Source organism: Salmo trutta, chromosome 14 (genome assembly GCF_901001165.1).
Source record: "Salmo trutta chromosome 14, fSalTru1.1, whole genome shotgun sequence".
NCBI classification, from domain to species: domain Eukaryota; kingdom Metazoa; phylum Chordata; class Actinopteri; order Salmoniformes; family Salmonidae; genus Salmo; species Salmo trutta.
This window is the reverse complement of record NC_042970.1, coordinates 31,343,521-31,367,643: the sequence shown is the minus strand read 5'-3', so window position 1 is coordinate 31,367,643 and position 24,123 is coordinate 31,343,521. Positions and strand designations below refer to the sequence as shown.

Here is a 24,123-nt window from a genome sequence, read left to right as displayed (position 1 = left end):
GAAGTGTGATTGACTTGGAGTTACATTGTGTTGTTTAAGTGTTCCCTTTATTTTTTTTGAGCAGTTGTATTATAATTAAGTCTATGATTTGATAGAGCAGTCTGACTGAGCGGTGGTAGACAGCAGCAGGCTCGTAAGCATTCATTCAAACAGCACTTTCCTGCGTTTGCCAGCAGCTCTTTCGCAATGCTTGAAGCACAGCGCTGTTTATGACTTCAAGCCTATCGACTCCCGAGACTAGGCTGGCAATACTATAGTGCCAATAAGAACATCCAATAGTCAAAGGTATATGAAATACAAATAGTATAGAGAGAAATAGTCCTATAATCCCTATAATAACTACAACCTAAAACTTCTTAACTGGGAATATTGAAGACTCATGTTAAAAGGAACCACCAGCTTTCATATGTTCTCATGTTCTGAGCAAGGAACATAAACGTAAGCTTTTTTACATGGCACATATTGCACTTTTACTTTCTTCTCCAACACTGTGTTTTTGCATTATTTAAACCAAATTGAATATGTTTCATTATTTATTTGAGACTAAATTGATTTTATTTATATATTATATTAAGGTAAAAGAAAAGTGTTCATTCAGTATTGTTGTAATTGTCATTATTACAAATATATATATAAAAATCGTCCGATTAATCATTATCGGCCTTTTTTGGTCCTCCAATAATCGGCGTTGAAAAATCATAATCGGTCGTCGTCTAGTTGAGTCTCTGACATAATCTTCCTGTCCGGGTTGGCGCCCCCCTCGGGTTCGTGCCGTGGGGGAAATGTTTGTGGGCTATGCTCGGCCTTGTCTCAGGGTAGTACGTTGGTGGTTGAAGATATCCCTCTAGTGGTGTGGGGGCTGTGCTTTGGCAAAGTGGTTGGGGTTATATCCTGCCTGGTTGGCCCTGTCTGGGGAAATAGTTGGACAGGGCCACAGTGTCTCCCGACCCCTCCTGTCTCAGCCTCCAGTAATTATGCTGCAATAGTTTATGTGTCGGGGGCTAGGGTCAGTCTGTTATATCTGGAGTATTTCTCCTGTCTTATCCGGTGTCCTGTGTGAATTTAAGTATGCTCCATCTAAATCTCTCTCTCTCTCTTTCTCTTCTCTTGGAGGACCTGAGCCCTAGGACTATGCCTCAGGACTACCTGGCCTGATGACTCCTTGCTGTCCCCAGTCCACCTGGTCATGCTGCTGCTCCAGTTTCAACTGTTCTGCCTGCGGCTATGGAACCCTGACCTGTTCACCGGATGTGCTACCTTGGCCCGGACCTGCTGTTTTCAACTCTCTCTCTCTACCGCACCTGCTGTCTCTAACTCTGAATGATCGGCTATGAAAAGCCAACTGACATTTACTCCTGTAGTGGTTGCACCCTCTACAACCACTGTGATTATTATTATTTGACCCTGCCAGAAGAGGACTGGCCACCCCTCAGAGCTTGGTTCCTCTCTAGGTTTTTTCCAAGGTTCCTGCCTTTCTAGGGAGTTTATCCTGGCCACCATGCTTCTACATCTGCATTGCTTGCTGTTTGGGGTTTTAGGCTGGGTTTCTGTAAAGCACTTCGTGACATCGGCTGACATAAAAAGGGATTTATAAATAAATTTGATTGATGTCAATTAGAGGTCGACCGATTAATCGGAATGGCCGATTAATTAGGGCCGATTTCAAGTTTTCATAACAATCGTCATTTTTGGCCACCGATTTGCCGTTTTTTATTTAACTAGGCAAGTCAGATTAAGAACACATTCTTATTTACAATGACGGCCTAGAAACGGGGTTAACTGCCTTGTTCAGAGGGGATTTGTTTTTGCAACCTTCGGTTACCAGTCCAACGCTCTAACCACCTGCCTTACATTGCACTCCACAAGGATTAACAGGCTGACTACCTGTTACGCGAGGGCAGCAAGAAGCAATGGTAAGTGGCTAGCTAGCATTAGACTTATAAAAAACGATCAATCTTAACATAATCACTAGTTAACTACACATGGTTGATGATATTACTAGTTTATCTAACGTGTCCTGCGTTGCATATAATCGATGCGGTGCCTGTTAATTTTCATTGAATCACAGCCTACTTCGACAAACGGGTGTTGATATAACAAGCACATTTGCGAAAAAAGTACTGTCGTTGCACCAATGTACCTAACCATAAACATCAATGCCTAACAGGAATATTTAGACTTAGCCACCCGTTAGATAAAATACGGAACGGTTCCGTATGTCACTGAAAGAAAAAAACGTTTGTTTTCGAGATGATAGTTTCCGGATTCGACCATATTAATGACCTAAGGCTCGTATTTCTGTGTATTTATTATATTATAATTAAGTCTATGATTTGATAGAGCAGTCTGACTGAGCGGTGATAGGCAGTAGCAGGCTCGTAAGCATTCATTCAAACAGCCCTTCGCTGTTCTTCAAGCATTGCGCTGTTTATGACTTCAACCTGGGTGGGTATAATTTGTGGAACGTTCCAACAGGAATCTATTCCAAAAACTTCATAAATAACAAGGTTTCCAAAAAACAACGCATACAAAGTTGTATAGCGGCAGAATAAGATACCGGGTAGGGAGTGGTCTATTTCATTGCGTTTTTCACTCATCACGTTTATTCCGAAAAATGTCTGTCCTCATATGTCTGTTTGCCTATGGACAAACATTAAGAATAAGCTACGTGGTGAGTTGATGCCTATTCGGCAGCTAGTTAGCTAGGTTTGTATGCGTTGCTACTTTGTATGCGTTGTTGGTTGGCAACCTTTTACTTTACGTTTTTTGGAACAGATTCCTGTTGGAACGTTCCATAAATTATACCCACCCCTTCAAGCCTGTCAACTCCCAAGATTAGGCTGGTGTAACCGATGTGAACTTGCTAGCTAGTTAGCCGGGTGCACGCTAATAGCGTTTCAAACGTCACTCGCTCTGAGACTTGGAGTAGTTGTTTCCCTGCCTCTGCATGGGTAACGCTGCTTCGAGGGTGGCTGTTGTCGATGTGTTCCTGGTTTGAGCCCAGGTAGGAGCGAGGAGAGGGACGGAAGCTATACTGTTACACTGGCAATACTAAAGTGCTTATAAGAACATCCAATTGTCAAAGGTATATGAAATACAAATCGTATAGAGAGAAATAGTCCTATAATTCCTATAATAACTACAACCTAAAACTTCTTACCTGGGAATATTGAAGACTCATGTTAAAAAGAACCACTAGCTTTCATATGTTCCCATGTTCTGAGCAAGGCACTTAAACATTAGCTTTCTTACATGGCACATATTGCACTTTTACTTTCTTCTCCAACACTTTATTTTGCATTATTTAAACCAAATTGAACATGTTTCATTATTTATTTGAGGCTAAATTGATTTTATTGATGTATTATATTAAGTTAAAATAAGTGTTCATTCAGTATTGTTGTAATTGTCATTATAAAAAAATAAAAAAAATAATCGGCCGATTAATCGGCACCGGCTTTTTTGATCCTCCAATAATCGGTATCGGCGTTGAAAAATCATAATCGTTTGACCTCTAATGTCAATGATGCGTCGTGAAACAGTGTTGTTTGATGGAGAAATTGTCTGTATAGTTTTTTGGGCCTTTTCCCCCAGCATTGCGCCAGCCATATCTGTGGCAGCAGGAAGAATTAAGTCCTCCACAATAGTATGGAGCTTGCCTGTCCTAGCCACTCGGTAGCTCACCATATAAGACTTCTAGCCCCTTTTTATTAATGGTATCTGTTGCTTTTATACATGTCTTACTACTCGAAAGTCATCTTAATTCTCGCTCAAAAAACTCCTGTGGCTTATTTTTCAAATTGGCATGTTTAGTTTCTAAATGTTTGTGCAAGAGTGAAGGTTTCATCGAGTTGTGAGATAGTACTTTTGCAGATGTAACACACTGTGGCTGAGGAAAGGCACAACTCCCAATATAAGTGAACCCTAAATCAATGTAGTTCTCATCATATTTGCACCTCTTTGATGGTCCAAAGTCCCTGTCTGTTGTTCGGTGGCTTCACGGGTAAGGGGGCAGTAGCTCTTCGGCTGCATCAGATTCACAACTGTCAGTGTCCATGCTAGCTGGGCCAACAACAAATGTATAATTACTGATGCTAGCATTGGATGTGCTCGTGGAAGCAGAACAACTTGTGTCGTCAACAGGTGCAGGTGTAGTACTGCTGGTAGTAGCAGTACTACCAGTAGAGCTGGTATGTGTCTCTATGGACGCGAGCCTTACTTTTTTTTTAACCATTTATCCATTTTCGAGCAAACGGAATGAGCAGCAGCTACATTTGGCTACATACGGATTGTTAGTGGAATTCCCGCGAGAGAGTAACGGTTAATGTGATTGGATGTTAATTATTTGACTAGGCTACCTGTATTTGACATTGCGCTGTTATTTCGCTGCCACATTGAAAGTCACTGAGCTCTTCCGTAAGGCCATTCTACTGCCAATGTTTGTCTATGGATATTGCTTGGCTGTGTGCTCAATTTTATACACCTGTCAGCAACGGGTGTGGCTGAAATAACCAAATCCACAAATTTGAAGGGATGTCCACATACTTTTGTATATATAGTGTATATTGTCTCAGCTGGAAAACAAAACACGGCAATCTGATTCGCACCAAAGTCACCAAATAGAGCCTGAATTCCTCAAGCCTTCCTGCTACAGTATGGACTATTTTCTACAGCGTTAGGAAAGACCCTGAAGGCTGTTCAGGTAAAAAGGACCAGTGATGAATGCCTGAGTTAGCCACCATTGGACCTCTCACGTTTCTGCACATGCCACCAACATGTCCTCTCTTTACCTATTTTTTCTTCATTGAATAGGATAGAGAGAGGTATAGAGACAAAAGGTAGAAAAGTGTGCTGAAAGACCAATGGGCTGGATTCAAACCCATGCTAGGTAGACAATCATAACCAGGAGGATTGTGGTAAACAAACATCAAATATTTTGTCATTTACATTTCTTGCTATTCAAGTTTGGGGCTACATCGCTAGCCATAGGCTGTGACATCACACACACTGACAGTTTGAACTGCCTGTAAAAGTGAACGTTTTAAACTGTGCTGAATGGAGGACTTTTGAAAGGTCATTGCAACTTTATTCACGTCACGAATATCAGCTGTCATCATACACTGGCAAAATTCTCTCTTAGGAGATCTACCCCCTCAACAAAACACATTCATCCCTGTGGAGTCACACACAGGGTCACCCCAGCCGAGAGACTGTGAGACTGGCAATACTAGCGACAGACCGGCCCAGCAGTTTCCTGCTCTATCGACTGATGGTGCCTCCATGTGTGTTGTATTTTCAATGTGTATGTGTGTACATCCCGCTCCTGTCTCAGAAGTAGTGGAGCAAGGTACAATATAGAAACTGACTCCACCACACAACTAGCACACTAACAACATGGCCATGTTATCCACTAAGGATAAGATAGCTGGCGACATCATCACTCTGAGGAAACATAAACACAAGACTCATCTCTCTTGGTGTGGTTGCGGTTACAGTACCTCACGGTCGTGGTGGAGGTGCGGTGGGCATGCGTGAGCTCCTGTGGGAAGCTGGGACATGCCACCAGGCCCGGGACAGGACGGCTGCTGCTCCCTCCCCCGCCGGAAAAGAAGACGTGGAGAGAGAGTGATGACAGAGAGAGACAGCGACAGAGTGCTCTCACCCTCACATATGCAGCAGCAGCAGCAGGATTCACTGTGTCTTCTCTCGCTCTCTGATCCTCTTATCACGGTCTCTTTTTCCCACTCGGTTATGTTTTGCACTGAGTATGTTTTCCCTCTGCTTCCCCCCTCCTCTCTGTCTCTATGTCTCTATGTCTGTGCTGCTTCCTGGATTAGGCCGGTTTTCTGTACACGAACAGCACAAGCTTCAGGCTCCAGGATTTAAATACCTCCGACATTGGTCTGGATCGTACCACTTGGCGTAAAGGGGTGGGAGGCGGGCTGCACCACTTCATTGTGCTGTAAAATGGAGAAGGATGGGTTTCTCTCACCACTCCCTCTCTCCTCCTCTTCAGTTTTCATCTCCCTCCCCATCCTCATCACAGCATTACCGCATGCTGTGTGTTCATATTTAGCCTAAATTATATGAAAGTAGTTTGTTTCTTTGTGTTCTTTACATTCATGAGTATTTGGTCTGCAGAAATAGAAAGTAGCCTATAGTGCCTGAATGTGCACATAGCTTATATTTAAGATTCTGCAAATGTGAACAGTGAACATCTTTTAGAATTTCTATATACAGTACCAGTCAAAAGTTCGGACACAGCTACTCATTCAAGGGTTTTCTTTATTTTTTACTATTTTCTACATTGCAGAACAAAAGTAAAGATATCAACACTATGAAATAGCACACATGGAATCACTAAACAAATCAAAATATGTTTTGTATTTGAGATTCTTCAAAGTAGCTACCCTTTGTCTTGATGACAGCTTTTTTTCCTTCTGAATGCGTTTGAGCCAATCAGATGTGCTGTGACAAGGTAGGGGCGGTATACAGAAGATAGCCCTATTTGGTAAAAGTCCATATTATGGCAAGAACAGCTCAAATAAGCAAAGACAAATGACAGAGCATCATTAATTTAAGACATGAAGGTCAGTCAATATGGAACATTTGAAGAACTTTGAAAGTTTCTTCAAGTGCAGTTGCAAAAACCATCAAGTACTATGATGAAACTGGCTCTCACGAGGACCACCACAGGAAAGGAAGAACCAGAGTTACCTCTGCTGCAGAGGATAAGTTCATTAGAGTTAACTGCACCTCAGATTGCATCCCGAATAAATGCCTCACAGAGTTCAAGTAACAGACACATCTCAACATCAACCGTTCAGAGGGGACTGCATGAATCAGGACTTCATGGTCGAATTTCTGAAAAGAAACCACTACTAAAGGACACCAATAAGATGAAGAGTCTTGCTTGGGCCATGAAACAAGAGCAATGGACATCAGACCAGTGGAAATCTAGCCTTTGGTCTGATGAGTCCAAATGTCAGATGAGTCCGCCGTGTCTTTCTGAGATGTAGAGTAAGTGAACAGATTATCTCTGCATATGTGGTTCCCACCGTGAAGCATGGAGGAGGAGGAGGTGTGATGGTGTGGGAGTGCTTTGCTGGTGACACTGTTGATGATGTATTTAGAATTCAAGGCACACTTAACAAGCATGGCTACTAAAGCATTCTGCAGCGATACGCCATCCCATCTGGTTTGCGTTTAGTGGGACAATCATTTATTTTAATCAGGACTATGACCCAAAACCCAACTCCAGGGTGTGTAAGGGCTATTTGAGCAAGGAGAGTGATGCATCAGATGACCTGGCCTCTACAATCACCTGACTTCAACCCAAATGAGATGGTTTGGGATGATTTGGACCGCAGGGTGAAGGAAAAGCAGCCAACAAGTGCTCAGCATATGTGGGAACTCCTTCAAGATGGTTGGAAAAGCATTCCTCATGAAGCTGGCTGAGAGAATGCAAAGAGTGTGCAAAGCTGTCATCAAGGCAAAGGGTGGCTACTTTGAAGAATCTAAAATCTAATATATATATATATATATTGATTTGTTTAACATATTTTTGGTTACTACATGATTCCATATGTGTTATTTCATAGTTTTGATGTCGTCACTATTATTCTACAATGTCGAAAATAGTAGAAATAAAGAAAAACCCTTGAATGAGTAGGTGTCCAAACCTTTGACTGGTACTGTAGCTTACTCTACACAGTGGGCTACTGTATATATGATGGGATAGAACTGAGTACACTATATTAGCATTTATGAATTAGTACCATACAGTATGTAACCTGTCTTCCATGACAGCAGACAGTCCTCTGCTCTAATGCAGCGTGTAAGGAGCCAGGCAGGCCAGCAGGCAGGAAGGCAGGGGGAAGAGGGTATTTCTTGCTTCCTTCCTCACATGACTGCTGTTAAAGGGAAGCCTGTTTCAGGCTGGGTCATCCCTCCCTAGAACACTGCTGGAACTCTGTAGGAGTCTTTCTATTCTATTCTTTATTCTTTGACCTGTCTTTAGGCAAGGCTAAGAGTAGAAGCATGTAGTGAATCTTGTTAGAATGAGAAGCTAAGGACTAAGTGACGGGAGTGAAAATGACATAGCAGAGAAGGAAGACACAAGGTCACACACACACCAGGGTTTCTATTTAACGGCTTTTGGTCGATAAATAAAACTGTAGCAGGCCGAAATCTGATCGCAAAAGAATGCTTTTTATTCATTGATGGAAATACCAGTCGATGTAAATATATCTGACCGTCATGCTTATCGGTCTATAGGTTAATTTGCTGAATTTAGTGGAATTAAAATGGCCTGTGTGTATTTTCATTAGACATCATGTATCTTATCTATCCAACACAACTATCACACGCGCACAGCATACAGAGACTATTTTGATCAGGATTTCTCCTGCAGCTCCTCAGCTGGTTGCTGCTGGAGTAAAACATGCTTTTATAAGCCCATTCATTGCGTTAGAATTCTAAATGCAATCGCATGTTAAAAACTGTTTTGGTGCACGATTGAAAAGAGCTGCTATTTCTTTTTGAAGCGCACTTCCTATTCCCTATTCAAGTGCAGGCAACATGCTATCAGTGTGTCACCCACCACTTTACAATGTGAGCAGGAGGCAGTATCCATTCTGAAAACATCCATTTTGAAACCCATCCTAGTTGTTGCATCTTTAGATTCCCTTCTTTCTAAATTTCTACCAGAGATTTTCATCTCTGCCACATATGGAACCACTATCAGGTGCGCTGTTCTGAATGGTGTTTTCCCAGGTGCGCTGTTCAGAACTGTGTTTTCCCGCGAATTGCATTTTGGCAAATGTTTGAAAATTACGTTTTATTGGCTGCTTCATTACATGGGTTGCATGTTCTGTTAAGATGCATTACCATAATCTAAATGTGATTCCTGTCATTCTTAGCACCGTGGGTGGGCCCCCTAATGCATGTGTGTGAAGCTCATTCCACGGAGGGCCGAGTGTCTGCAGGTTTTTGCTCCTCCCTTGCACTTGATTGATGAATTAAGGTCAATAATTAGTAAGGAACTCCCCACACCTGGTTGTCTAGGGCTTAACTGAATAGAAAAAACAAAAACCTGCAGACGCTATGCCCTCCAGGGAATGAGTTTGACACCCCTGCCCTACACACACACAATCCCCACAGATAAGCATATAGACCTAAGCAGATAGACACAGGCACAGACCAGACACACAACACGTCTAGACTAGGGTCTGGGGTTCCGGGCAGTTCCTGTATTTTGTGAAAAACCTGCAAGTATAAATACACGTAATTGCACAAGAGTTGAGCTAACCTACAATAACTGGCTTGAGTCATGTTCTGTCCTGCCAGAACCCAACCACTCACTGTTTCCTCCAGGTCTATGTCACACTGACACACACTGAAGCACTGAATCATGTCCTCGTAAAACGACATCCCTAAAAGGCAGTGACTGGCCTTTCCAAGTGAAATCATAGCATTACAAGGTACTGTTTTTTCAGTTCTTCTGGGGGTAACACAGGTAGGGTGACCCAAATCTGGCTTGTGTTATGTAACGCAATATAAATCTGATTACTGGGAGATTGGTTTCACACTGGTTGCTAAGTCAATCGATTACTCAATTTTATTGAATTTCTCTTGATACAAGAGAAAAACATTGTCAGAGATTTTTTTTCATGAGCTATGACACACTACGAGATAGGACATTGAGGGCTTGATGATTGTCATCTGTGTGAAGATCTGACAAAGTTGACAGTACTAGAAATTGTCCTTTTTCTAAACTAAAACATGATACTTCACCCAACCCCTTCACAACCCTCCACTGAAATCCCTACTCCAGAATGCACCAGATGTTAACTGAAAAAGAAAGCTGACCTAGATATGCCTTTCCTCAAACTTTCAGACACATTTGAACACACACACACACACACACACACACACACACACACACACACACACACACACACACACACACTGTACTGGTCTTCCAGACTTTCCTATGACACACATCCTTGGCACGTGACATTGGGAGCCCACAGGATACGGGGATAAAATACGCCCCTCTCGATGTGTGGTTGGGGGGGGAGCTTGTGATGCAATAGAGCTGGGCCAACAAAACCACATCTCCATAAATCCTCGTTAATTATTGGTGCAGAAAATGCGCCATAGCAGAAGGAAACAAAGTATTTACGTTTAGGCTAAATTCCCAAAAAGAGAGTAAGCACTAGCAAGCAAAGCATCCCATCTCACTGAAAATAAACATGCTCAAAGAGAGTAGCTTCATGATGGTTGAGTGATAGGGCAGGCCTTTAGTGGCTGGATTTCATGAAGATAGTATACACAGGGCATGTTAGTTGTTAGTTTTAGTGTCACTGTTGACATTAGGCCTACATAATGTTACATTTCTGAGAGTAATAACTCAAAAGAGAGAGGGAGAGACAAGGAACAGACTACAAAGAGAGAAAAAGCAAAAATAACAGTGAGGAGGATAGCAAAGGAAATATCATGAAGAAAAATGGAAAGAGATTGAGTGAAATGAAAGAAAGGAAGAGTGAGACACAGAGGAGAAAACCTCCTGCTCTGGGTCTTGTTCACTTATTGATGAGCCAATCAGTATGGACAGGGGGGATGGGGGCTTGCACAACAGAGAAACGACGGAGGCCTTGCCTGATAGAAACTCTTCACTTCTGTTCTACACATGAAATATTGAAATGACTCCTTGCCAAGGTGTGCCTGTCAAGAGCCTTCAGCTTTTTAGAAGACAGGATTTCAAAACATTTAACAGTAGCATCCAACTGTGGGCTCCCGAGTGGCAGGAGTGGTCTATGACACTGCATTTCAGTGCAAGAGGCATCACTGCAGTACCTGGATCGATCCAGGTTGCATCACATCCGGCCGTGATTGGGAGTCCCATAGGGCGGCGCACAGTTGGCCCAGCGTCGTCCGGGTTTGGCCGGGGTAGGCCATCATTGTAAATAAGAATTTGTTCTTAACTGATTTGCCTAGTTAAATAATATAAATCAAACGGTATAGGCTACTATGGTCTTATGTTACTCCCAATGCTTCTATGTTCAAACCTTAAATTAAAGCAAGTCGTGAGTAGGCTGTGGCGATCATGACATTTTGACAGCCAGTTATTGTCATGCAAAAGATTGTCAGTCTCACAGTAATTGACCGCAATTTACATAAACACGTTTAGCATCTCCAGGCCTCCACACATACAAGCCGCTGATGTGCGCATTTGAAACATTTACGTTTTAAAAAAGTCTAAAAAATTAATTGAATATACAACATCACAATAAATCCATTATTTATTTTAGGCAGGTCTAGATGGCAGCAGTGTATGTGCAAAGTTTTGGACTGATCCAATGAACCATTGCATTTATGTTCAACATTTTGTATCAAGACTGCCCAAATGTGCCTAACTGGTTTATTAATAACTTGTCAAGTTCATAACTGTGCACTCTCCTCAAACAATAACATTATATTATTTTACTATAATAGCTAATGTAAATTTGACAGTGCAGTTAGATTAACAAGAATTGAAGCTTTCTGCCAATATCAGATATGTCTATGTCCTAGGAAATGTTCTGTTACTTACAACCTCATGCTAATCGCATTAGCCTATGTTAGCTCAACCGTCCCGTGGGGGACCTACCAATCCTGTAGAGTTAACTGCCTTGTTCAGGGGAAGAACAACAGATTTTTTTTTACCTTGTCAGCTCAGGTATTTGATCCAGCAACCTTTTGGTTACTGGCCCAACGCTCTAACCACTAGGCTACCTGCCGCCCCACATGCTAGTCATGTGATTATATTTGTGACTCATTTCAGGAAACTAGGCATATGTCGTGCGTCACTACTTCACAGGAGAGGCATTTGTACATAAAAAATGTTTTGCATCAAAATGAGTTTTTTGGCAGAAATGACTTCTGGAACATGTCAACTTTCATGTGCCTTAATAACAAACGTGTATACTGTCTCTAAATACAACACAAATTGTTAAATTACAAGCCTAGTTGGTTTAGCCACAGAAAAAGACAGTAACGTTTCCACTAGACATGATTGGCTGAGATAATGGATGGGCTGGACATGCCGTGAGAGGAGTTTGGATTGGTCTGCCATATAGAAGGCTTCTGTCTATTTGAGCTGGTCAGTCTGTGTTGGTAATCCTGTCGAATGCAGCTTTTTCTTATGTATCGTGTAGTGGAGCCTCATAAGTGTTACTCTCCACTTTCTGGAGGATCAAGTTTTGAAATCAGTGGAATTAGAGTATGATAGCTAAAGAGATGAAGAAAACACCTGTCTCTGGATTACATCTTCAAACTAAGGGCAACCGTGACATGGCATCTGTGACAGGGAGACGCGTCCATCAAGCATGATGACGTATACAGGTAAGATAGTCCAGCTAGCTACATTTTCAGATATTACACATTTCTAATTTTGACAGAAAGTGGTTTCACTTCGAGCTAAAGTGTATCGTTAGCTCCTTGGATAACGTTACGTGTATGACGTTATTATTCGTATCCCAGAGCCGTTTGCTTTGCTAGTTAGAGCCTAATGATAGCTAGCTAACATTAAACCTGGCTGGTTAGCTCCCAGCAGATTCATGCAGGGTAGTAATGACATGATTTGGCACTATGTTCATTGTTGTTTAACTAGCTAACGTTAGCTGGCGTGTGTGATCTTACACGTTGTTTACCTAGCTAGGTTAATTGTTTATCTAGCTAGCTAGCTACATGTCTTAAGCTAGTGTACAACACCCGTTGAATATGGCCGGTGTCAGTATACATCGGCAAAAAAGCGCAATGAAATTGTTGCCAGCAGAGCTGGTAAGGCTGTTTTCATGTTATACAGAGGTAAACAAATCATCGGTCAGAGCGTCAAGTGTGTGTTTTGAACACTCCGAGAGCAAAACGAGATGGGTGGGGCTAAAGCTTAAGAGGTAGTGAACGATGCTGAATGGGTGTAGACAAAGAGGAGCTCTTCACTAGATAGCAAAACATTCAAAGGCTATTTTCTCAAAAAGTGAGTTTACAAGTTTATCAACTTCCAAATCAGAATTTACTTTCCCATTGTTCCTCAAAAAATGCAGTGTATGATATACCATTTTGTAGATCTAAGTCTCTACATCTATCCAATGTAAAAAACACCATTTCAAATTTTGATACATAAGTCCAAATGTCACAAATGCTTCATAGAGTTCAAGTCACAGATACATCTGACGTGGCACCGTCATAGTATGCCACCTTTCAAACAAGTCCGTTCGTCAAATTTCTGCCCTGCTAGAGCTGCCCTGGTCAACTGTAAGTGCTGTTAGTGTGAAGTGGAAACTTCTAGGAGCAACAATGGCTCAGTCGCGTAGTGGTAGGCCACACAAGCTCACAGAACGGGATCGCCGAATGCTGAAGTGCGTAGCGCAAAAATTTTTTCTGTCCTCGGTTGCAACACTCCAAACTACCTCTGGAAGCAACGTCAACACAGGAACTGTTCATTGGGAGCTTCATGAAATGGGTTTCCATGGCCGAGCAGCCGCACACAAGCCTAAGATCACAATGCGCAATGCAAAGCGTCGGCTGGAGTGGTGTAAAGCTCGCCGCCATTGGACTATGGAGCAGTGGAAACACATTCTCTGGAATGATAAATCGCGCTTCACCATCTGGCAGGCCGATGGACAAATCTGGGTTTGGCGGATACCAAAAGAACGCTACCTACCCAAATGCGTAGTGCCAAGAGTACATTTTGGTGGTGGAATTAATGGTCTGGATCTGTTTTTCATCGTTTGGGCTAGGCCCCTTAATTCCAGTTTGGGAAATCTAAATGCTACAGCATACAATTACATTTTAGACTATTCTGTCCTCCCAACTTTGTGGCAATAGTTTGGGAAAGGCCCTTCGCTGTTTCAGCATGACAATTCCCTCGTGCACAAAGCGAGGAAAATGGTTTGTCGGGATCGATGTGGAAGAACTTGACTGGTCTGCAGAGCCCTGACCTCAACCTCATTGAACACCTTTGGGATGAATTGGAACGCTGACTGCGAGTCAGGTCTAATCGCCCAACATTAGTGCCTGACCTCACTAAGACTCTTGTGGCTGAATGGAAGCAAGTCCCTGCAGCAATGTTCTAACATCTAGTGGAAAGCCTTCCTAGAAGAGTGGAGGCTGTTAGAGCAGCAAAGGGGGGGAGACACACCAACTCCATATTCATGCCCATGACTTTGAAATTAGATGTTCGACTAGCAGGTGTCCACATACTTTTGATCAATGTAGTGTACATACATTGCTTTCCGAAAGTATTCACACCCCTTGATTTTTTTCTACATTTTGTTGTGTTACAAAGTGTCATTTAAAATGGATTTAATTGTCATTTTTTGTCAACAATCTACACAAAATACTCTAATGTCCAAGTGGAAGAACATTTTGTACAAAATTCATAAAAAATAAAACACTAATATGTCTTGATTAGATAAGTATCAACCGCCTGAGTCAATACATGTTAGAATCACCATTGGCAGTGATTACAGCTGAGAGTCTTTCTGGGTAAGTCTAAGAGTTTTGCACACATGGATTGTATAATATGTACAATTCTTCAAGATCTGTCAAGTTGGTTGTTGATCATTGCTAGACAGCCATTTTCAAGCCTTGCCATATACTTTCAAGCTGATATACAGTGGGGAGAACAAGTATTTGATACACTGCCGATTTTGCAGGTTTTCCTACTTACAAAGCATGTAGAGGTCTGTAATTTTTATCATAGTTACACTTCAACTGTGAGAGACGGAATCTAAAACAAAAATCCAGAAAATCACATTGTATGATTTTTAAGTAATTAATTTGCGTTTTATTTTATTTATTTATAAATACCAGTGGATGTAAATACATTTGACTGGTCATGCTTATCGGTCTATAAGATAATTTTGCATAATTTAGTGGAATCAAAAATGGCACCTGTGTACAGTATATTCATTATGATATAGAGCCTTCGAGTAGAAAATCTGTCGGACAGCGCAAGAGCTGCTGCAACATCTTGCGGTGCTTACAAGACAACTGGGAACTCAGAAAAATATGAGCTCAAATCATGATGTCAGTGATCTTCAGGTCGGAGCTCTAGAAAGAGGTCCGAGTTGGAATTCCAAAGTTGTGTGACCGTTCAAACCGATTTTTCCCAGTCGGAACTAGTTTTTCCCCAAGTTGTCTTGTAAGCACTGAGTTGGAAGTTGGAGATTTTCGAGTTCCAAGATTTTTTGAACGTGGCATCAAATGGCAACCACTTTGAATTGAGCTGGAGACAGTATGCATTTTTGAAATATACTGCAAAAAAAAATAAAGGGAACACTTAAACAACACATCCTAGATCTGAATGAAAGAAATAATCTTATTAAATACATTTTTCTTTACATAGTTGAATGTGCTGACAACAAAATCACACAAAAAGAATCAATGGAAATCCAATTTATCAACCCATGGAGGTCTGGATTTGAAGTCACACTCAAAATTAAAGTGGAAAACCTCACTACAGGCTGATCCAACTTTGATGTAATGTCCTTAAAACAAGTCAAAATGAGGCTCAGTAGTGTGTGTGGCCTCCACGTGCCTGTATGACCTCCCTACAACGCCTGAGCATGCTCCTGATGAGGTGGAGGATGGTCTCCTGAGGGGTCTCCTCCCAGACCTGGACTAAAGCATCCGCCAACTCCTGGACAGTCTGTGGTGCAAAGTGGTGTTGGTGGATGGAGCGAGACATGATATCCCAGATGTGCTCAATTGGATTCAGGTCTGGGGAACGGGCGGGCCAGTCCATAGCATCAATGCCTTCCTCTTGCAGGAACTGCTGACACACTCCAGCCACATGAGGTCTAGCATTGTCTTGCATTAGGAGGAACCCAGGGCCAACCGCACCAGCATATGGTCTCACAAGCGGTCTGAGGATCTCATCTCGGTACCTAATGGCAGTCAGACTACCTCTGGCGAGCACATGGAGGGCTGTGCGGCCCCCCAAAGAAATGCCACCCCACACCATGACTGACCCACCGCCAAACCGGTCATGCTGGAGGATGTTGCAGGCAGCAGAACGTTCTCCACCGCGTCTCCAGACTCTGTCACGTCTGTCACATGTGCTCAGTGTGAACCTGCTTTCATCTGTGAAGAGCACAGGGCGCCAGTGGCGAATTTGCCAATCTTGGTGATCTCTGGCAAATGCCAAACGTCCTGCACGGTGTTGGGCTGTAAGCACAACCCCCACCTGTGGACGTCGGGCCCTCATACCACCCTCATGGAGTCTGTTTCTGACCGTTTAAGCAGACACATGCACATTTGTGGCCTGCTGGAGGTCATTATGCAGGGCTCTGGCAGTGCTTCTCCTGCTCCTCCTTGCACAAAGGCGGAGGTAGCGGTCCTGCTGCTGGGTTGTTGCCCTCCTACGGCCTCCTCCACCTCTCCTGATGTCCTGGCCTGTCTCCTGGTAGCGCCTCCATGCTCTGGACACTACGCTGACAGACACAGCAAACCTTCTTGCCACAGCTCGCATTGATGTGCCATCCTGGATGAGCTGCACTACCTGAGCCACTTGTGTGGGTTGTAGACTCCGTCTCATGCTACCACTAGAGTGAACGCACCGCCAGCATTCAAAAGTGACCAAAACATCAGCCAGGAAGCATAGGAACTGAGAAGTGGTCTGTGGTCCCCACCTGCAGAACCACTCCTTTATTGGGGGTGTCTTGCTAATTGCCTATAATTTCCACCTGTTGTCTATTCCATTTGCACAACAGCATGTGAAATGTATTGTCAATCAGTGTTGCTTCCTAAGTGGACAGTTTGATTTCACAGAAGTGTGATTGACTTGGAGTTACAATGTGTTGTTTAAGTGTTCCCTTTATTTTTTTGAGCAGTGTATATACTTAATTATTTGAAACCTGAACGTTTTAATACGTTTTAATACATATGAGGCATGTCTTACCTTGCTTTAAAGTAGCCTATTAGATCTCTTTCTAAATTTCTAATGGATATTTACATCTCTTTCACATCAAACCGCTCACATGTGCAGTGCCCTTTCGACAACAGTGTTTTCCCGCTAATTGCATTATGTAACAAACATTTGGGAACACTGCCTTGTGCGCATTGATGCACTTCTAATGTGAAGAAATAATAGTTTATCAACATTTTAAGCTAAACGTTCTGATCTGTTGCATCAAACTCATTGCTTTCCAAAAATATATATGTAGGCTAGGCCTACTGGTTGTATAAATTTTGGACCTATTGTCCCACAGCTGTCCCAGTGTCCACCCTGATCGGTTTCCCCTGTCTTTGTGATTGTCTCCACCCCCCTCCAGGTGTCGCCCATCTTCCCCATTATATTTATAACAGTGTTCTCTGTTTGTCTGTTGCCAGTTAGTTTTATTTCGTCAAGCCTACTAGCGGTTTTCCCTCTGTTCCTGTCTCTTTGATTGTTCCTGCTTTCTAGTTTTCCCCGTTTTGACCTTTTCTGCCTGCCCTGAACCTGAGCCTGCCTGCCGTCTTGTATCTTTGCCCTACCTTTCTGGATTACTGACCCCTGCCTGCCCTTAACCTGTCTTTTGCTTGCCCCTGTTGGATTAATAAACTGTTGTTAATTCGACAGTCTGCATCTAGGTCTTACCTGAAACGTGTTACAGAGTCTGTTTGGAATAGGCTATTTCATTCATATATTTTTATTCTACAGGCTTTCTTCATTTTCACTCTATCAATTAGGTTAGTATTGTGGAGTAACTACAATGTTGTTGATCCATCCTGTTTTTTTCCTATCACAGCAATTAACCTTTTCACGTGTGAGTTCCAATTATCTCTAACAGTCGCCCCAGCGTGAGTTTTTTTATGCGCGTGATGACAAAGTGACTGTTCCAAACTGTGATTGTTACACAACAGGACAGGTAACCCGCGCTGCCCTTAAACCAAGACACGTTGCCTGCTGATTATCTATAGGCTATGTTTCAACTTGTCAATATTCAAATTATTTTCAAACAAGTTGTATTTTCTAACAGTTTGAATTGAGGTGTGTTCCGCCTCCTCATTATTTCACATAGAAGTAGCCCATTTTACTGTTGCGGACAATTTATGTCAAGGCTTTACTGAGCCGGACAAAACTTCTCTCTCCGACGAGAGCCCAAGCACAAAGTTAGGAACCAATATACACAGGCAGTTAGGAAAGCAAAGGCTAGCTTTTTCAAACAGAAATTTGCATCCTGTAGCACAAATTCCAAAAAGTTCTGGGACACTGTAAAGTCCATGGAGAATCAGAGCACCTCCTCCCAGCTGCCCACTGCACTGAGGCTAGGAAACACTGTCACCACCGATAAATCCACAATAATTGACAATTTCAATAAGCATTTTTCTACAGCTGGCCATGCTTTCCACAGTTTATCAACATTTTAAGCTAAATGTTCTGATCTGTTGCGTCAGCCTCATTGTGTAAAAAGTTTGTTTTTTTATGCTAGTGGTTGTATTCATTTGGGATCTATCTTATCTCACAACTGTCCAGGCTATGTTTGGAACATTTATTTCTCACACAGAATAGGTCAACATTTGTACAATGGGGGATAGTAGATTGACATAGGCTAGTGCTTTTTCTGTTCGTTAGTCCTACTCATCTTGTTGGCTGATGTGTCTGTCTTCACTTGTAACCTGTGAGAAAGTCCCGATCGCGTGACGGAGAGCCATGTGAGTGAGAGGTGCTTCGGAGCACGCAGCACACAGGGAGAAGGGAATTAAAAGTATTATATTCAGCCCAAGGGCACAACGGCCACTGGCCGCAAAAGGTATGGATTTTTTTAGGGGGCATTACAGACACACAAAGGGGACGCCGCTGGAAAATTTGAGCCATTATCAAGTGCTTGTCAAATTGTGAATGAGAGACTGATGAACGGTGTACAGCCTGCACAAAAAACTAAGCAGAGCTCATGCCTTTCATGGTACTTTTTTCAAATCATCATTAGAGTCGCATATGCAGTCTTAGAATTTATTAAAATTTAAACATATAGGCCAACATTTGTATCACAACTAAAATGACATAACTCTAAATTAAGCATATCAGAGTACCTGTTTCTTTGTTAACCACTCAACACAGAATAGCCGCATGTGTGCACTCCCTCAAAAACTTTGTGGAGAAAATATATTTTCTATTTTATTCAGCTTTGTTCAATTGCATTCTTCATACTATAAAATAATGCCATGGTGTCACGGTTGTTGTAAGAGACGGACCAAGGCGCAGCGTTTGTTGGGTCCCACATATTTATTTAAAGTGAAACTTCTTCAACCAAAACAATAAACAAGCAACACAACGTGGTGAAACAAGCACCAACACAAAACACTATCCCACAAACACAGGTGGGAAAAATGGCTACCTAAATATGATCCCCAATTAGAGGCAACGATTACCAGCTGCCTCTAATTGGGAACCATACAAAACACCAACATAGAAATATTGAACTAGAACACCCTAGTCACGCCCTGACCTACTACACCATAGAGAACCAAGGGCTCTCTATGGTCAGGGCGTGACAAATGGAATTATAAGCATATCTTGTCTGCTAAATGAGTGTAGCCCACAGCCATATGGCATGGCCAGATCAGGACCTAACATAAGGACAACTCAGAGTATGCTAGTCTGTTCTTCTGAAATAGACTACATTCTTTATACCTGTCTAAAATAAATAATGGATTTTTTGTGAAGGTGTAGGCTATATTACATGGATTTAATATACTTTTTAAAAAGTAGTTGGTCTGCATCAGTGGCTTGTAGGCTATGTGTGGAAGCCAGGAGATGTTAAATGTGTTTATGTTAATTAACGGTCAATTACTGTGATTTCATGACTGACACAGCCCTATATGTGACCAATAAAATGTCATTTGAACTAGTATTTACGACTTCACAAGCGGTAAATTCCCACCTCCCACATGGTTACAAACGCAGCATTAGTGGGAACACTTGAGAGGCTCAACATAAAAATGTGGTTACAAAAGACAATGCTGAACATTGTGAATGCTGAACATTGGAATGGCATTTCATTTTCCCGCTGTACCGAAACCGAACTGTGACCCCAAAACCGCAATACATAGCAAACCATGGGTTTGGTGAACCGTTACACCCCTTCCCCTAAAATCACACGCTTACTGTCCCAGGCTACCCAAGAGTCCCTGCTCCTCTTCTCCCTCCCATCTCTTAGAATCCAGCCCTCACTCCACCACTCAACAGCCGCTCTGCTAATCAGCCCAGCTTTCACAGCATCTGAATATAGCAAAGAGAGAGCCCAGCCCAGTGTCACATTGCACATAACGTACACTGCGCCATAGCTCTTACCTCAGGATATTAAACCATTCAGCTCAGCCGGCCACCTTGAGCTGGCGGCAGGGTCATTCCTGAGTATGTGTCTGAGATCAGAGAGGGGCTGTAAACAACTCCTTATCTCGACTAGGAGGGCTAAGAGAGGGGGTGTCCCTTGACCCCCATCTAACCCCCCAACCCACCCGTCCCTCTGCGGTCTTTCAGAGCCTCTCCAATGATGGATGGTGTTTATGAGGCAGCTCAGTCTTGGCAGCACTGGCTGGGCACTGATTTAGAGGCTGTGCTGTTGGCAGATAGCATAGTACAGCAGTATAGGGACACAAACACACATTGGAAGGCGACACAAACAGGAAACAACACCTATGTTTTTAACTGTCACACATGTACCGTAAATATACACATTCACACTGAGTCCTGACTTGTATTATAGAGAATCTGACTCTCCACACAGAGTGGGTATCTGATATATGACCCTGACCACAGCTGCCCTTGGCTTGCAGGAACGTTCAGTTTACTCAGTGAGCTGAGTGAGGAGCAGTAAACAGTGATATCCCACCACTGTGTGAGTAAGTGTGCAAGAGTGAGTGAATAGGTGGAAAAGTGATTGATTAAGTGAGTTGATGTACAGGACACTGTCAGTTAACAAATGTCCTAATTCTATTGTAAACTTATATTGTGAGGGGGTAAATGGGTCATTCCACGAAATGGGTGTCTTTTGTATCCCTTTGATATTTTAAGTAGAAATTATGCACCAATATTGAATTTAATGAAATGAAGTGCCTTTTAATTCATATCACATCGAGAATTCAATAAATACGATTTTTTATACAAATTCAGCATTTTGACATGTCCTTCCGTCAACACTGTGTCAACTCTAGGAAGATTTCAACCAACTTATTCAAATAAATCCTCGAAGTTTCACCATAATTGTAAAGGTCTAGTTATTTTGTTGTTTTGACAAAGTAATTTCTGAAGATTACAAAACATTATGGACACCTGCTCTTTCCATGACATAGCTTTCACCTGGAATCACCTGGTCAGTCTATGTCCCCTTATTGATATCACTTGTTCAATCCACTTCAAATCAGTGTAGATGAAAGGGAGGAGACAGGTTAAAGAAGTATTTTTAAGCCTTGAGACAATTGAGACACAGATTGTGTATGTGTCCCATTCAGAGGGTGACTGGGCAAGACAAAATATTTATGTGCCTTTAAACGGGGTATGGTAGTAGGTGCCAGGCACACCGGTTTGTGTCAAGAACTGCATTGCTTCTGGATTTTTCACGCTCAACAGTTTCCTGTGTGTATCAAGAATGGTCCATCATTCAAAGGACATCCAGCCATCTAGACAAAACTGTGGGAAGCATTGGAGTCAACATGGGCCAGCATCCCTGTGGAACACTTTCGACTCCTTGTAGAGTCCATGCCCTGACGAATTGAGCCTGTTCTGAGGGCAAAAGGGGGTTTCAGATCCGACTAGGCGAGAGAAATTGTCTGCCATGTTTTGTGTTTTGGTAAGGGCTCAGAGCGACGTCACACACTCAAGAAGGCTCAACCAATCACTCAAGGGGTTCTATGTCGAGATACATAATTATTGTGCCACAATACCATTCAAGTCATTGGACCGATAAGTATTTTTCGCACATCATGTCCAAATCATCCATAAGTATACACAATTGATTGTGAAGCTTAACAAAGCCACTTATAGATGATTTGAACATGCACAAAGGATCAGTCCCATGACAGCAAACACATGGATGATGTCAAGCCAGGGCCAACTATATTACAGTTCAAGATTCCATCATAAATTAACGTATCATAGATAGCCTATGTGTTGCTTTGTTAGGAAAAATATATAATAATGTTTGTCCTACCTTATCTCTTTGTGGAAGACCCTTTGTCACAACAGCACTGCTCCAACAGTGAGAGATAGAAAGTTCTAGATAGCTAGGGTAAGAAACTGCACAAACTAAACTGTTAAGTCACAACGAAGACTGCGCTACAGTGCCTCTCCGTGGCAATAAGAAACTGTCACTTACTATGTAACTTTTCAACAGGAGTGGAAAACACACACGTGCAGTTACACAAACACACACTGGCATATATGCAGAGGAGTTAAAAGTGTGAGTCACTCCCTGATTCTCCAATCACGTTTCTATCCTTCCTTTCTTACTGAAATAGGAGAGAGGGGCACATCCTTGTAGCAGGTCAAAGTCCATGGGGTGATAAACATGCTGTTATACTGTACAGTACAGTATGGAGACCAGAGGGCCAGGGCGAGGAGAAAGGGACACCAACAGCTGTACTGATAACCAAGGGTTTGCTTAGTGATGGTTAGTTAGGCTAACACCAATCATTCTCACCTACCATAAACTGGTCATCACTATAAGCCTAACAAAAATGAGGTGTTGGGGCGTTATGTAACAACAACAGATTTGAATATTTAAAACCATAGTATTATGAGAATTAGGCTAGTGTGTTTTTAATGTGAACATTAAAACAATGGAACCAGAGAGATGACAAAAGCAAAAACCATCCAAATAAAAATCCTAATTCGATCCCACAGCTGCTTTTAAAAAGCTGGAAGTGTATGACAACAGGGGGAGAGTAATGATATGCTGGAGTGTTTTCCCCCCAGCCCCCTGGGGAAATACTGTAGGACCTTATATACAGCGCATTCGGAAAGTATTCAGACCCATTCCATTTTTTTACATTTTCTTACGTTACAGCCTTATTCCTCATCAATCTGCACACAATACCCCATAATGACAAAGCGAAAATAGGTTTTTAGAAATCTTTGCAAATGTATTACCTTACTTACATAAGTATTCAGACCCTTTGCTATGAGACTCAAAATTGAGCTCAGGTACATCCTGTTTCCATTGATCATCCTTGAGAAGTTTCTACAACTTGATCGAAGTCCACCTGTGGTAAATTCAATTGATTGTACATGATTTGTAAAAGGCACACACCTGTCTATATAAGGTCCCACAGTTGACATTGCATGTCAGAGCAAAAACCAAGCCATGAGGTCGAAGGAATTATCCATAGAACTCCGATACAGGATTGTGTCAAGGCACAGATCTGGGGAAGGGTACCAAAACATTTCTGCAGCATTGAAGGTCCCCAAGAACACAGTGGCCTCCATCATTCTTAAATGGAAAAAGTTTGGAACCACCAAGACTCTTCCTAAAGCTGGCTGCCCGGCCAAACTGAGCAATTGGGGGAGAAGGGTCTTGGTCAGAGAGGTGACCAAGAACCCAATGGTCACTCTGACAGAGCACCAGAGTTTTTCTGTGGAGATGGGAGAACGTTATTCTGGAACGTTCTCCCAACAAACTCTGTAGCACTCCACCAATCTAGCCACTCCTCAGTAAAAGGTACATGACAGTCCGCTTGGAGTTTGCCAAAAGGCACCTAAATTTCTCTGACCATGAGAAACAAGATGATCTGGTCTGATGAAACCAAAATGTAACTTTTTGGCCTGAATGCCAAGTGTCATGTCTGGAGGAAACCTGGCACCATCCCTACGGTGAAGCATGGTGTTGGCAGCATCATGCTGTGGGGATGTTTTTCAGTGGCAGGGACTGGGAGACTAATCAGGATCGAGGGAAAGATGAACAGAGCAAAGTGCAGCTAGATCCTTAATGAAAACCTGCTCCAGAGCACTCTGGGGCGAAGGTTCACCTTCCAACAAGACAACGCAGGAGTGGCTTCGGGACAAGTCTGTGAATGTCCCTGAGTGGCCAAGCCAGAGCCCGGACTTGAACCTGATCGAACATCTCTTGAGACCCGAAAATTGCTGTGCAGCGACGC

General features: G+C 42.5%; 1 protein-coding gene across 5 annotated transcripts in view; it reads right to left on the bottom strand.

Annotated features, from left to right (window-relative positions):
- LOC115207805 (AMP deaminase 2-like) overlaps nt 1-24,123 on the bottom strand; it is an 85,116-nt gene that overhangs the window by 39,754 nt on the left and 21,239 nt on the right. The window contains exon 1 of one of the 5 annotated variants that reach the window (XM_029775295.1): nt 5,499-6,012. The exons of the other annotated variants lie outside the window; for them this stretch is intronic. The gene's annotated coding sequence lies outside the window, so the exon portion shown is untranslated. Of the gene's footprint in view, nt 1-5,498; nt 6,013-24,123 lie in introns of those variants that run through there. 5 annotated transcript variants of the gene reach the window in all.